The 14,853-nt window shown below is 44.1% G+C and overlaps 1 protein-coding gene across 2 annotated transcripts in view; it reads left to right on the top strand.

Annotated features, from left to right (window-relative positions):
- Positions 1-14,853, top strand: part of LOC135385830 (metabotropic glycine receptor-like) — a 167,124-nt gene that overhangs the window by 18,667 nt on the left and 133,604 nt on the right. The window contains exon 1 of one of the 2 annotated variants that reach the window (XM_064615365.1): positions 624-977. The exons of the other annotated variant lie outside the window; for it this stretch is intronic. The gene's annotated coding sequence lies outside the window, so the exon portion shown is untranslated. Of the gene's footprint in view, positions 1-623; positions 978-14,853 lie in introns of those variants that run through there. 2 annotated transcript variants of the gene reach the window in all.

Genomic DNA, 14,853 nt, shown 5'->3' with positions numbered 1-14,853 from the left:
TTCAAACGTTTATAGCAATCCTTCGGATCATATTGCCTTTCGACAAATGTTATTTTCATATCACACGTAACAATATTATATGATAATGCTCTACTTCGGCGCCGAAGATGTCGTTGTTAGAGTGGACACGACTATAGCATAGCACGAACTAGTACTTGTGAAAACAGCAACAAAAGAAACATTCGATTATTCATTATTGTGAAATTCCGGTCTTCACCTGTCAAAACATGTCCCTATCCTTTTGTTCCCCTTTATCTCTGATTGCTACATATGTACACTCCTACTTGTGCTCTGCAATATCGTCAAATAATAAATATAATAAACACGGTGTGCAATGCTGTACGTTCGACTCCTACAAAACATATACGTCGTGCGGCTCAATTTTTACATGTTCCTTCCTAACGAACACAACATCGTGCTTATCTGGCATGCCGTACCCCATGATCACGCACAAGGAAACAAATAACGAAAAAGCTCCTGGGGAAACACGCGCTCTCTTTTTTCTGGGAAACCTCTCCGAACGAAAGCAACATAATCAGAGAACCAGCGCGATGATGGAAGAGCCCGAGCTTTCTCACACGCGAAGTCTCCGCCAGCGGCGAGCGCGATCGGCGCGCGCAGCGCTCAACATGGCTGCTTGCGCGTCGGTCGATCGCAGGCGGCGCGACGGACTGCGTCCCGTTCACGCACGCGCACTACAACCAGCAGAGTGGCCAACATGGCGATGCCTCGCTTGGCTGCGGCCGCCGGGCGGGTGCTCTGGTCTGGATAACAGCCCCGGCGTTACGTAGTTGTCACTGCAACTGACTGCCTGGTAAACCCAAGTGCAGACGCGGACTAACACCTGCGCTCCCACGGCCACTCGCTGGGTGCCCCTTGGGACAGCTGGGTGTCATCCGCAATGCCGACCGCCCGCGCAGCGCGAACACTTTGCGTTCAGGCCCGAGCGCTACCAGCGAGGCAGAGGACACTGTAGGGTGAGTGCACAATCGCTGTTTTACACGCGGAGACATGTTCACCGGTATGTGCGCGCCAAGATGCGCGAAAGAATGATATCACCTTCTGCACGGATAAATGCTCAAGAGAAACACTGCGCACTAGCGCGTTCCATTACTGCATTTTTTTTTTTTATTGCTTAATCCGTGCAACCCTTAAAAGCACTTACAAAGCACCGTTTACGTATTGGTGGCAGTGATTTCCGTTAGCGATTGGCATTCGGCAATCCAGTTAAAGTGAATAGTAAGCCCCATTCCCGGTTGTTGCACTTGAAGATCGTGGCCGTGCGAGGGAAGGTCTGTCAACAGGAGATGGGGAATGCCGATGGTCGGTTTCCTGTTGGCGTACATGCGTCAAATCACATTGAATGCCACTTCATTTACGTGGATTTTCGTGTAGCAGAGCCATTGTTGCTAGTAGAATATGTCTCTTGCACATGCCTTCTGTGACCCACATGTAGTATTATACTACACAGGGTCGCTGCACGAAGAAGTTTGCTCAGCACGCCTCAATTTTCGTAAAGAAAATTTAAGCAAAAATATAATAATTAGGGGGGCATAAATGTGCATGTATCTCAGGAGGGTTTCGTTCAAGATGACGTGTACTTAAACTTTCAGAATCGTCGCTATGATGCGCGAAGGGCGAAAAATGTAACTCATTTCGCAGGTGGTGCGTTTTTGGGGCGCCCAGGATAAAAAAAAGAGGAGGTCAAGTGATGAAGGTTGAAAAGTAAATTTAAAAAAAATAATAATGAGAAATTGAAGAAATTTATGGAGGTTAAGTGACATTATGCCATACGAGCTAAATTGCCCATACCTCTCTTCTTCAAACATTTACCCTCACTAGTGCTACGCCTGTCACAGCTTCGATATATTCCTCACCGTTCCTCCTTGATCGCAATTAAAGCGTACCCTGATACTGTGGCGACAGTAGTGTTATCTGAGAAGGCTTCTCACTTCCTAGCGTAGGTATTTTTCTTTCTTATTTCAATCTCTCATGAGCAACTGAATTTCGCACTCGTATTTTGCATGGTAATAGTCTATACGTAAAGTTGGTCCATTGTAATGCAGTTGCCACTCCATCGTATACCTATAAGTCACACCGCTGCAACACGATCAATGCAAAACGTATTGTACTATTTGGGTGCCAGTATTTATTGATCAAACAAAATCTATATCTATGTAGCATTCCTCAGATTTACCTCTGCACAACAAGGCGAAAGTAATATATATATATATATATATATATATATATATACACGCTACAAAATGGAGGTTCGAGTTAGACCCGAAGAAGGCGGAGCTTCCGCCGAAACGTAGACTTCCCCAGACCCTTAGTTTAAATGCAGGCTTAATAAATAACTTTCCCCCACTCCCTACTTCAGTCTCTGGTGTCTTTTTTTCCCCTATGTATATATATATATATATATATATATATAAACTCTCTTGTGCAAATAATAGACAGGAATAACGACACAAACCCTTTGAGAATTAAAGGACCACCAAAGTAGAACATGTATGGTAACCTTTTTGTCGATCGCTTAGGTGCAAGTAGCTACAAAGGCGAGACGTACTACGCTCATGTATGTGTGTGCTTTTGATTTTCTGAAATTTCTCAACGCTTCATATTGCTCGTCACGGAATGCCCTAAAGGTTGCATAATACTCGCTTTGACAGCAAACCACTTATCTGTGCACAACTTTTGCAAGAAAAGTGAGCTCAATATGATCATTCTCATACTGTGAGTAGATGGATTTTTCAGGAAAAAAAAAAGAAGACATAAACGTTCCTGATGCGTTACATATATCGTCTCATGAAAGAAGGTCACTCTTCTTGTTTACGAAAGGATGATAGCCCATCTCGCGTGAATTTGTACCAGCAAGGACGCCGTCCTTTTTTTACTTTCGTCGGACGAACGATAAACGACACTTCGACGTCCCTGGTGTTAGGCTGAACACGCACACATACACAAAGTTACATTTTCTTTTATGACATCGAACTGATCGACTGGTTCTTCCGTCATCTAGGTCGATGTTAAGGTCATGATGGCAACTTGTCCTTTCTGCATATTTATAATTTACCAGCTTATGTGACATCCTTACTATGCACATTATCCCTGTAATAAACATGGTTGTGTAGTAAATACGCTTTGCATGCTGTCCGTGGAAGACACTGCGCAAGTTAAGGGTACAATGTCAGTACATCGGAATCATCCTCCCGAAATGATACCATAAGTGAAATTGTCAATGCAAGCCCAGCGATGTGATGACATCTGCTTCGCAGCTACCTCTGTTAGCTTATCGTGCTTTCCGAAGCATTCGTGAGTTTTAGTGAATCGTACGCTAACGCCTTTGCGTACTTTAGGGATAGTAGTGAGTTTTAGTATACCATACGCTATCACCTTTGCCTGAGTAAGCGATAGAGTCGATGGTTCTGCGCACGCGCAATACATAAAGAGAGCTTTTCGCATTGCGCAGAACCACCACGCTATCCCCCACGTATGCAAAGGCGACATCGTATACTAAAACTTACTAATGTTGGTGGTTCCGCGCATGCGCATATCACAAAGAGAGCTTTGCGCAGTGCGTTGAACCACCACGCTATCCCTTACGAAAAGGTGAGAGCGTACGATGCACTAAAATTCTCTATTATCATGAACGTCTTCCTATGTACAATATAACCCCCTATGAAGCGATGGGAAGCAATCAGCGCTATCATCTGTAGCGTGCATTACTACCGAACAATAATTACTGTGAAGTACATTACTGTTCCATTAGCGTAAACGACTACGCCGAACTTATTTTGTTACACCTTCTCGACTACACCTGGCTGTTAAACGTGGTTACGCGATGCCCATTAGCGAGCTGTATCCATAAGAGAAAGAGAGATTGAGTCAAGGAACGCTGACACGGATCGCTTACATGCGTATTGAGCACATCGGTGTGGACAGCCGACCGCGAATGCTGTGGCCAGAGGAAGATGGACGAGGGCTTTGCAGGCACAATCCATGCTCCACGTAGCGCGGGACGCCTCCCGTCAAAATCAGTCAGCGCCTGGAACGTTCCGCCCTCCTTAGGCTTAACTTACACATGCATGCCACGATCATCTATATTGGTATCCCCAACGTAAATGCTGGATGCAGTAAAACGAATTTTTGTCTGTTTCTTTTTTTTTTTAAAGAACCGAAAGAATGCCGGATAGCTCATCATATATAAAACCTCGAGCTTGAAGAAACGGAGTGCTGTCCTTCTTGTTCCTTCATCGTCAAGGTTTTACGTACGGTAACGTTCTTCTTTTTTTTTTTTTTTTTCACAATTAAATCCGAATACAATTTTCTTTTAGTAGGAAATACCAGAAGCGATTTATTGTGATAGGTGGTGTCCTCTCCGGGTGTAATAACTGGATCATTCCATATGTGTCTTCACTTAATTGTTGCAATCTGTATCTTGGTTCTCGTTTAGAAAATAAAAATAAAAAAAAAGGATTCCACGTGAAACACACACATCCAGTTCCCTCCTTGTATGTATTCAAACTCAAACGCAACACATATCCAGGCGTTTACTTTAAACAGTGCAATTTTATTGCAAGGCCCTACAGCGTGTGAGGATTAGGACTAGAAAGGTAGACCATATTCCTTGCATGCAGGTGATTTGCAAACTTGGCACTTATACAGCTCTATACTTTAGGACAGCATAGCTCTGGGAATTAGCAATAATAATAATAATAATAATAATAATAATGAAAATTTATTCATATGCCTTAGCACGCTGTGCAATTCCTATCTACCAGTATCTGAAATATCTTTAACAATGCAAAGTCACGCCTTTGCCATGCAGTTGTGAAGACAGTGTTCCAACACCAGGAAAAGCTCGGTGTTCGTTTGCGGCGTGGCCAAAAACGACGAGCGAGTGGTCGTCTTTGTGTATCTCGCTCGCTGTTTTTCGCCATGTCTAACCAACAATACCAGCTTTCCATCTCGACCGCATTCGTTTGTGGTTTGGCTGAAAATGTCCGGGCACTTGGCTGCGGGGAGACTGCGCACAAGGAAACTGGACATATATTGCAGATCACCAAAGCATTCGCACCGTGCGAAGCTATAAGGAGCTCAAAAAAATGTATTCGTTACCATGAAGAACCTCCGTAGTCGTTGCTCGTAGCCTAACTATACAGTGGGAACGTCAGCGTTTTGGAATAGCGGTGGTTAAACTCCTTAGGTGGTGCTGTAAGATTTCAGCCTGCTATGTTTCTTATCTGGTCCCCAAAGGAGTTCAGTGTTGCGTTAATGCGATCAGTGACATCGATCTGTTGGCCACATTCCAAAGCGTGAGTCAAATTATATTTTTGGTGAAAACGACTCATTGAATTTCCTACGGAATAAGCACACCCTTCACAAGTAAAGCGTAATAAACAATATGCTTGACTCCCGAAGCCAATCGCTGCTACTCACAAACAGCTTCCAATACTAAACAGATGATATTTAATGGAGCCAATATTACATTAAATTAATAAAAACACCTTTCCGGAAAATATCTTAAATATCTGAGCTGGCTTTGGAGTTTGGACATACCGAAGACATACTGAAGTAATGTCTTCTGTTATCTCTTTTTGTTGACCTTGTGTGTTTACCTTAAGTGTATGTATCCCACCCTACTTAGGCTTACTTGTAAGCCAGTAGTATGAATAAATAAATAAATTAATATACCCGTGTCCTACAACATCTATGTGACTTTATATGTTCTGTAACGAAACAAAAAAAAAAAGATCACCGCTGTGTCATTAGTGACTAAAGACCTGTCCACTTTCGCGTACCCTGTTCCAGTACTGATAAAAAAGAAAGGTTTTCATTTAGGTTCATTCATCTCATATTTTTCGAGTCACCTTACAGTGTACAGTCTTGAATAAACGTAGTTCCATATGCGGACGTCTTTCATTCGTTTTCGCCTTTTCGTTGCATGCCTATAGGAAGGGTTCAACTCAGCAGGAAATTTAAAGATCATCCCATAAGATTGCGATGGCCATCTTACTGCGAGTCCGGTGTATCTTGCGTTGCAGGTGTTTTCCTAATAGAATGTAAAGCGTTGTTGGCAACGGGCCGTCACCTCAAGTCATCCGTCTTGCTGAGACAATTTCAGTGGTTAACCTGGCTAGATTTTGAGTGTCTTGTGTGTTTTATGTTTTTCAGACACCAATAAGAATGGGCTATGTAGAGCGAAAGGGCTCACCAACCCTTTCCAATGCATTGATACCGTTTACAACGTGTTGGCGTTGGCAGGACGTTTTGGAAATATATAGTTGGCTGTCGTGGAAAATAACATAATTACCGAAGCGTATCATTACCGTTCTCAGTTATGTGAGATGTCTGTGAATGACATAGGCAAGGGACGTTGCCTTTCTCTACTTTTCCGGACTCCTGGGCGAAATTTACTGGTATGCTGGGATACTTGAAGAAAATTATGAGGATGGTAATTCGATAAACGTGGCTCCTGTTACTCCAAAACACTAACCGCACAGCAAGTACACTTACAGTCTCAGCTCAGTGATGCCTTGGATTACTATCCCCTATACTGTAAGCCTTTTTTGGCATACTCCTTGCGAGCTGTCCGATACTCATCCCGTAGTAGTTGTTGTTCACTTCACGGCATGATAAGGTGGACACTGCGATGTTTCGGAATTCGCACATTTTGTACGCTCCCTTCTGTCCCCCGCCGAGTCAAATATTACAATTTTACACTGCCCAGTAGCCTTCTACAGGTTGTACGGAAACTATCAGCTAGAGCACTCTTCATGCGGATGACCGTAGTGTACTTGCGTCGTTCGTGGAGAAAACATACAGAGCATTGATGAAAAGAAAATGTCAAGGAGTGAAAATCACGTGTTTACTACAGGGAAAACCAAAGAAATAACAGACACCAGAGACCTCCAGTAAGTAGAAAAAACTACGAAAAGAGGCTTCTTGGTGTTCTTCGGGAGGTAGCAAACAAATAGCAAGATACAAAATTTGTTCTCTTGTGCACCCTGCGGCACATGGAGAAGACTACGGATCATTATGGGATAGATCGATTTCCAGTGACGTGGGTGTCCCTTTTTCGAGAGATCGATCCGTTGGTTAATCCACTCAAACATAAATCTTGATATCTCTAGTAGATACTGCTACAAAATAGTATCAGCATCGTTCAGAATCGCTTGAAGACAAAAATAAAACTGAAAATGTAACCTAAATAAAGGAACCTTGCGTGCCTGTCTGCACAGAACGACACATGAGGATAAATTAAAAAGGAAGGTAGGCTGTTCGAACGTGAGAATAAATTAAAAGGGAAGGTACATTATTCGAACATTGTATTCGAAACCTCCGAACCGTGCACGTGGCCGAAATGGAAGACTTACTACAAAATCAAAAGTGTTCAACGACGAATGGGTTTGGTCAGAGAAAGAGGAGAAAATTGTGTGCTTTATTTCGACAAACACAAAAGAGAAGTTCCCGACGAACTTTTGAAACAAGCGCCACGGTATTGCACAGTACTCTTGCATTTCTGTGCCACGGTGTGTTTGTGTTATAGCGGCGGTGAATGAATGCGCGTGTATAGAGAAGAAGTCTTTGGGTCGGGCGTGTAGTCATTCATGCGCCGCTTGCTTGACGTCTCCCTCGAAACTAAACTTCCGGCTGCCAAGCACCTCCTTATTGTGGGATAGTCCGACGATGAAACGTCAGGTGAATATGGTGTATGTGGAAGACAGTTTCGAAGATCACGGATGGTTGAAGTATTGTCATACGTGACGTATGAGGGCAGGCCTTGGCATTTGTTTCGTAGCGCTATTCACTGTTTGTCCCCTAGGCATTTAATATTCAACAATTGTACCCCGGTGATTGAAAAAAAAAATGGTTTCGACAATTTCGGCCGCTGCAGTAGTGTGCGGGCTACTAGGTCGTAGAGAGGCCAGCGCATTTGTGTTGCCTTCTGCGTACTTACGCGTCCATTTATACACCTGATGCAGTAACATGCAGGCTCTACCACACAGTGCTTTCATGCGACGATGGATATCAATGGGTTTCATACCGCTCATGAGGAAACGAATGACTGACTGCTACACTTCTTTGTTGCACATCTCCAGCGAGAGAGCCATTTCTACACAGCTTTCACGTGACTACACGCGAGACGCTGGGGGGGGGGGGGGGGGGGGGATATGTTTATTAAGAAAAGAAAAAAAGAAAGGGAAATGAGGTCGGCTTGCTATTCCAAAAAAGGAAAAGGCGGATGGAAAGAAAAGGAAAAGAAAAAGAAGGAAAGAAAGGGGGGAGAAAGAAAGGACGCTGTGGCTTCCAAAAGTAACACACGTATTAGAAAACCTGACATATATCATCCGCAGCGAAAATAGTGAACACCACACGCCGTACATAATTTTAGATAAACTTTTAAGGTTTTTCAATGGACGCCCCTGAAACACCAAATTGCACCCTTCTACTTCCATGTGAACCAGTACAATTGCTTACCTGCTACATTCGCAGCAGCGCTTATATTGTCGTGCTTTTCGATAATGATCCTTTGAGTGTTGAGCGAACACTGCATGCGCAGTATGTCTGCGTTCTAGCACCCGGCTTAACGAAGCAATGTTATGACACTATGAAACATTCGACAAACCCTACCACTCCAATTATTTTCATCGACTCACACGCTACCAAAAAAAAAAGAAGAAAAGAAAAACGTAAGCACGTCGAACTTTTTCTCGGACTTCCCTTTCTGGCTTGCTTCCTTCTGCCCCATCACGACCTGCTCATTGAAAGAAAGTGGAGCTAAAACCCTCGGCAGGACACTGCACAGACACATTATCTAACGCAACAGAGCTACATCTGTTCCTTGTCAGAACCCTTCTCTACTACGCTTCTTTGCCAATATTCTGCACCCCAAAAGGAGCAGAAAAAAAGAAAGAAAAAAAAAAGACACGGGTTAGCCGTCGCTCTGCCAAGCGCTGCTGGCATCGATTGTTATCGACGCCATCCTATCCAGCAGCACCTGGCTGCTCAGGCCCTACTGGGATGGCTCTTGCTCTCGTTATTGAATTATTGAATTACGAGGTTCCCCTGTTCTATCCAGTCCTCACACCTCGTGAGCCAAATCTGCTGAGACCGATGCCATTTCGTCTTTTGGAGGTTAAGTGTAATCCTATCACTGCATTCCTCTGTCCCTAATCTCTTTTCTCTTTTGTCCGTGTGCGGCCGTCCAGGTTTATGTGGCTACAAGAACGGGGAGTGCCACGCGCGAGTGTGATCCCGTGTATTATTTTTCTTCCGTTGCGCGTTCTTTCCTATTTTCATGCCACAGGAGAAGCAAGTGACGTGTCGCATGTGCCTGGAAGCGTTTTCTCCATATCGATCATATACGAGCGTATTCATGTACAATGTGTACATAATATGAACACTTTGCCTATATACTAGTCCCCCGTAAACTGTATATATGTTCCTGTACCATGTTCATATTTTTGTAACCTGAAGAAGTATGTACATTGCGTATAATATGTAAATTTTGCTTATGGTGGTAGTCAAGGTCGTGCTGAAGACTGGGAGGTGGTGGGTTCGAATCCTACCACCGGTTGCGCTGTCTGAGGTTTTCCCTGTGTTTTCCGAGGACATTCCAGACGAATTTCGGCACAGTTCCCCCTGAAGTCGGCCAAGGACGCATGCTAACCCCCTGTCCCCCTACTCCTTCCTGCTGTCCCCTCTCCATCTGTCCACATCTGTACACCGCTCATAGCCACAGTTGCTTCGCGGCGCTAACACGGAATTTAAAAAAAAATTGCTTAAATGCGTAGCTTCTCGACAGGAATGATTTTAAATACGCTGCTGGGTAGTTTCATTTATAATCGAATGATGCCCGCCTGTCACATTTTTTATTTCTTTAAAAAAAAATTATGTTATCCCACCCACAAAGAGATGCAAAAGGTGCCTGACCGCAGGTCTCTGCGATATTCATACTTAAGTTTCGCAATTTAAACTGCACTATTATTAATAATAAATGGATGGCTTGTGAATCTCTAGCACCGAACGCGTCTACATACCCAACAGTGGTACACTATAGTCATTATGATGTAAAGCCACACAGCATCGCACTGCCAAAAGTTATTGTTAAGAAAATAATTCCGTTACGTCACTATTTCTGCTTATATATGCAGGCCTGTTTTTGAAGATAGTGTTTCAGGTGTCTTTGCAAGAGCCATCTATGGATTCACAACATGTTCATGGTGGCTGCCAACCCCTTCTAAACAGGCTGCGCCATGAATGGAGTAATCTATCATAATGGTAATCATAATAAATCTTCAACGATGGTGAACGCTTAACTACAATTATTTCACTGATTAAGTTGGCAGTGTGGCTTTATATCATAATGACTAGTGTACCACTGTTGGGTATGTAGACGGCGTTCGGTGCTAGAGATTCACAAGCCATCCATTTATTATTAATAATAGCGCAGTTTAAATTGTGAAACTTAAGTATGAATGTTTCTTGTTCTCTAATTCGTCCCGTATTTAATATCTAAGAGCTGCAAGTCGTTTGACTCATTAACCTAAGCACAGTCAACACTTGATTTACGAATGACAAGCATTTCTGGTTGAAGTGCATAGTGCAAGAGTGCAGGCGAGCTGGTACATTGTAAAACGACGATAAAACCTGAGACACGCTCCGTGTCTCAGGTTTTATCGTCGTTTTGTAAGCATTTCTTGTTTCGTTTCGTGCACGGTCTCTCAATACTCTCTCTAGTCAGGAAACTCAGGCGAAAAACTCCTTAGGGCGCGCCGGGGCCGCGCAATGGCGCTCTGGTAGATTGGGGGGCACTCCCCGGCACTGTTCACATTGCCGCTGCCCTAGCGGGCCCGCTTTTGTGAAGGTCCCTGGCTGTATTTGAGCGTTGTGCTTGGCCATGTATGCGGTGTATCACGGTGCATTACAACACGCCTCATATCTGTTGAACAGAGGACTTTGCACAATCGTGGACACTGTCTGTGCTTTTAATTTATATTTTATTTTAATTTAACCATGCATGCCAACAGCCATGGCCTAAAATAGCGGCACATAATATGTACATGCAAACACAACAAAATCTCTAAGCGTTTTTCGTCTTGGCGCATTATGATCGCAGCTACTACAGCGCCAATGAAACAGGAATCATCATAATTTCAGTTTTTTTATATAACGTATATGTCTGACACTGCGTCACCGTCTCCGCAAATTACACACAGAAAAGATGCCATGATGTTTGGCGTGCACATTATTCTGACCTTGTAAACGAGAAATAGGAGAAAGGGAGATAGGAGAACTAGCATTGTAGAGGTCAACACAAAATAAATAAAAGTCCGGAAATCGGTTACGTTCCAAGACGTGAGCAGCAGCCGCGTACCAGTTGCTGCACACGATGCAAATGCTAAATTTTAGTTTATATTTATATTCATTAATTCTTCGCTATTTTTTAATTTCTGTTATTTCGGCCCTTTTATACTCCCGAAAGAAAGACCCTGGGGCTTAATCTGCAGCAACTCAAGATAGAACGTGCGACACACGTTTCTCCTAGCCAGTGATGGAGAAGTGCCAAGTACACAAGTAGTACTTCAATTATATTTCTGAGTACGTTTACTTTACATTTCAAATTCCAGTGCTTTCCAATCAAGTACTCACGTACCCAAAGTTGGACTGCACACAAAAAAATCACAAAAAGTATAAAAATGCACCCTACTAAAAGCGCTATAATGACAATAAGAAAACAAAAACTGGTGGCGCAATGTGTGTGTCTTTCTCTTTTTACCATCTTTTTACCCCTTTTGCCAGCTGCAGAATCAACAGTCCCAATCTGACATTTTACCAGGAAAGCTTATTTGATGAAGAAAATTAATTATTGAGAGACGTGAAATGTTTAAAAAGTATCGATGCTTCTATGCAAGGGCACGCACTCACTATGACATTGCAACCGCCAGCACGATGGCTTGGTCAATTGTCACTTCCGTTCTCTCAATGCATGGTTGTAGTGTTTTGTTTAAATATTTTTTTCCTTCTCTGGCAATTAACAATCATTCTATATCACAATGTGCGATCGGATTACATGGTGAAATGAAGTGACAGTCTGAAAAATACATACTTTTCATTTTCACATTTTGCATTTGCTTAATTTGTCCCATATGGATTACGTCGTTCCAGATTACAGTCGTGTAAAAATGAAGAATTCTATTGTGCTTCATCCTTTTTATTGTCGTTTTTATATTGCATTTCAAGAAGCAGCAAGGAATGCCCAAGACTGCATAATCTCAGTTGGCTTGTGCTCTCCCACCTGAAATTTCCTAGCCTGCTGTACCCGAAGATTAATACCGAAACACCACACTAGGCGGGTGATCTTGGGTCAGTCAGGGTATTTTTGATAATCGCAGCAAATTATGTATGTGGCGTCGAAATGCAGAATGCACACCCTCGTGTTCGGGGAGTCGAACATGAGGCTTTCGGTCTCCACACGTGGATTTGCCCGTTTCCACTGTTCTCTTTCAACGGGGTCCGATGGAAGACGAAAAATCCGTTTCCCCGCGTCGCAACCAGTTGCACAGCATGTCTTACGCATACTGGTACGCAAATACGAATCAAGAAACAGGCAAAGGAACTGTCGATGCTGGTCCGATTCACATTCCAGTTGCCGACTGAACACGCGTAGCCCTATGGCTCTGTCGTCTGCTAACAGAGGACGGCGCCCCCCGATCAACACTAGCGCCCCCGCGCGACACCTCCGGACCCTAAGCAAGTCGCTCCATTGTATTCCGCCGGAGTTTCTTGACCAGAGCGAGTATTGAGAGACCGTGGTTTCGTGTCTTGACATATGTTAATGAATTAAGAGATTCATAAAGCAATGTTTCGACAGTGTTGCGAGGCAAGCTGTAGGGACCAGGTTTTTGTAAAGACCAAGATTTTGAAAATACATGCAGAATTTTAGGCTTTGGTGTTCGAAAACTTCGAAATTTCGCGCAGACCTAGCATGCAATTATGTTGCATATTCCCAGGCGATCGCTTTGTTCTTCCTCATGTGTTCATTCAAAATACAGAAGTACGGTTTTTTTACCAGTTCTTCCTACAGAAACCTGAGTCATCCTTCCTGTTTTGCCCTCGGTCATCGCGGAAACCTGGTTCTTCCCTGAACCTCTTCTTGATCTTATTCCGTTCGTGAATCCAGGCCAAAAACGCTTGCGTATTCCGAATTCGTTCCCCCAAAGAGCCCTCGCGGTTCGGACATCGGGGGCTCATAAAACGAGGGAGAAATACAAGAAAAAATATCTTGGCCCACGATGTGGCGTTCATAAAGGAGGGAATCCATAACCTGAGGGTTAATATAGGTCAAGTGTTGACTGTATTCCACATTTCCAGAGAGGCGACCCCACCTTGCCTCTTTCTGCGACGGCTACTTGCTCCGAATACCAGGCCGATTAGTCTGCTGATACCACATAAGAGTATTCGTCTGATTGCTTCAAAAGATGTCTCCCTGTTTGTAAACAAATGACGTCATAGTGTTCGACAGCGCCACAAATTTGGTAGAGTTGACCTACACTCCGAGCTAGGGGCGCAGGAGGCCGCGCCCGAAAGCCGTGGTATTGAGGGGATTACGACGGTCCCTGAAAGGGACACGACCTTCCGTCCTACTTTTCTTTCAGTAGGAGGCAGCGAACAAGTGTCCATTCGTGGAACCCAGTCCTCCCCTTCCGATTTGTTTCGGTTTCAGTCTGTCTGTAAACGTCATGATAACGTTTCTCTGGTAGAGGTCTATTGGTACCTACCTACAGTGATTACCTGGTCAACACAAAGAGCTATGCAGAAACGGTGTATCGAAATTACATCATGGTGCTTTGAGTTAGCTACTGTTCCACACAGAAAGAGATGTGTCTGGTAGTCAACAACAACAAACAATAAATGATAATGATGAGATGGGGTGTTTCACCGCGGTGGTGCGGTACCCTACCCGATTGCAGTCATTGTCTGGTAGTCAGTGTTGTGCGTCTCTGCCGTATTTACAGCTTTTCAGAAGCTGAGTAGCGAAACCGCTACGTTTTAAATTTGTAGCGGAAAAATAACTTTCGCTACAAATTTGCGTTCCTTTTCTCCGCTACTGCTACATTCCATAGAACCAAAGCACCTAGAATCAGAGCATAAAAGCGAACCGGAACCAGAACCGAAACTCGGAAAGAAACCTTTATTTTTTGCCGGAACCGAACCGATTTAGAAAATTTCGGTTACCGTTTCAAAACCGGTTTCAAAACGTCGAGAGTTCGACACCGACCGTTTCTCACCTAACCTACCTTAAGTGCCCCAACCTGATCCAAAAGTGACCAGTTCAGGCGACATTTTTTGCAACCCGAGTCTCCAATACAAGCGGAAGTGTATAGCTGGACATCCCCATCGATGGAGACAACGTCGGACAACCGCGCTCTTTAGTTTCGTTTTCCTGTAGACAAGCGTTCTTCCCACAACCTTGCCTGCAAAGCTTCCTCGTCCCATGAAGTCGCTCATCCACAGGCTACTTCTGAGTGTGGCCTTCAGTCCGTTCTATCGCTACCAGCTAGGCTGTGAGGCTAGCCCTATGTGCAACGAGTGTGGTGTACTTGCCAACGTAGAACAGATACTCCTCCGCTGTCAGACCTATATCAACGAGAGGCGTACACTGCCGTCACAGCTTGCTACCCTTGGCTGCCGTCCCTTCCACTTGTCGAGCATCCTCGGCCCTTGGGACACCGCGGCCCACTCCAGGGCGGCCTTACGTCATGTAGTTGGCTTTTTTGAGGCGACAGGCCTAAAGGACTCATTGTGATCCCAAGAGCGCTCTCGGACATTCCCCTCGTCACGATC

Source organism: Ornithodoros turicata, chromosome 2, assembly GCF_037126465.1.
Source record: "Ornithodoros turicata isolate Travis chromosome 2, ASM3712646v1, whole genome shotgun sequence".
Taxonomy (NCBI): Eukaryota; Metazoa; Arthropoda; class Arachnida; order Ixodida; family Argasidae; genus Ornithodoros; species Ornithodoros turicata.
The sequence above is the reverse complement of the archived record's forward strand: the minus strand, read 5'-3'. Positions and strand labels throughout refer to the sequence as shown.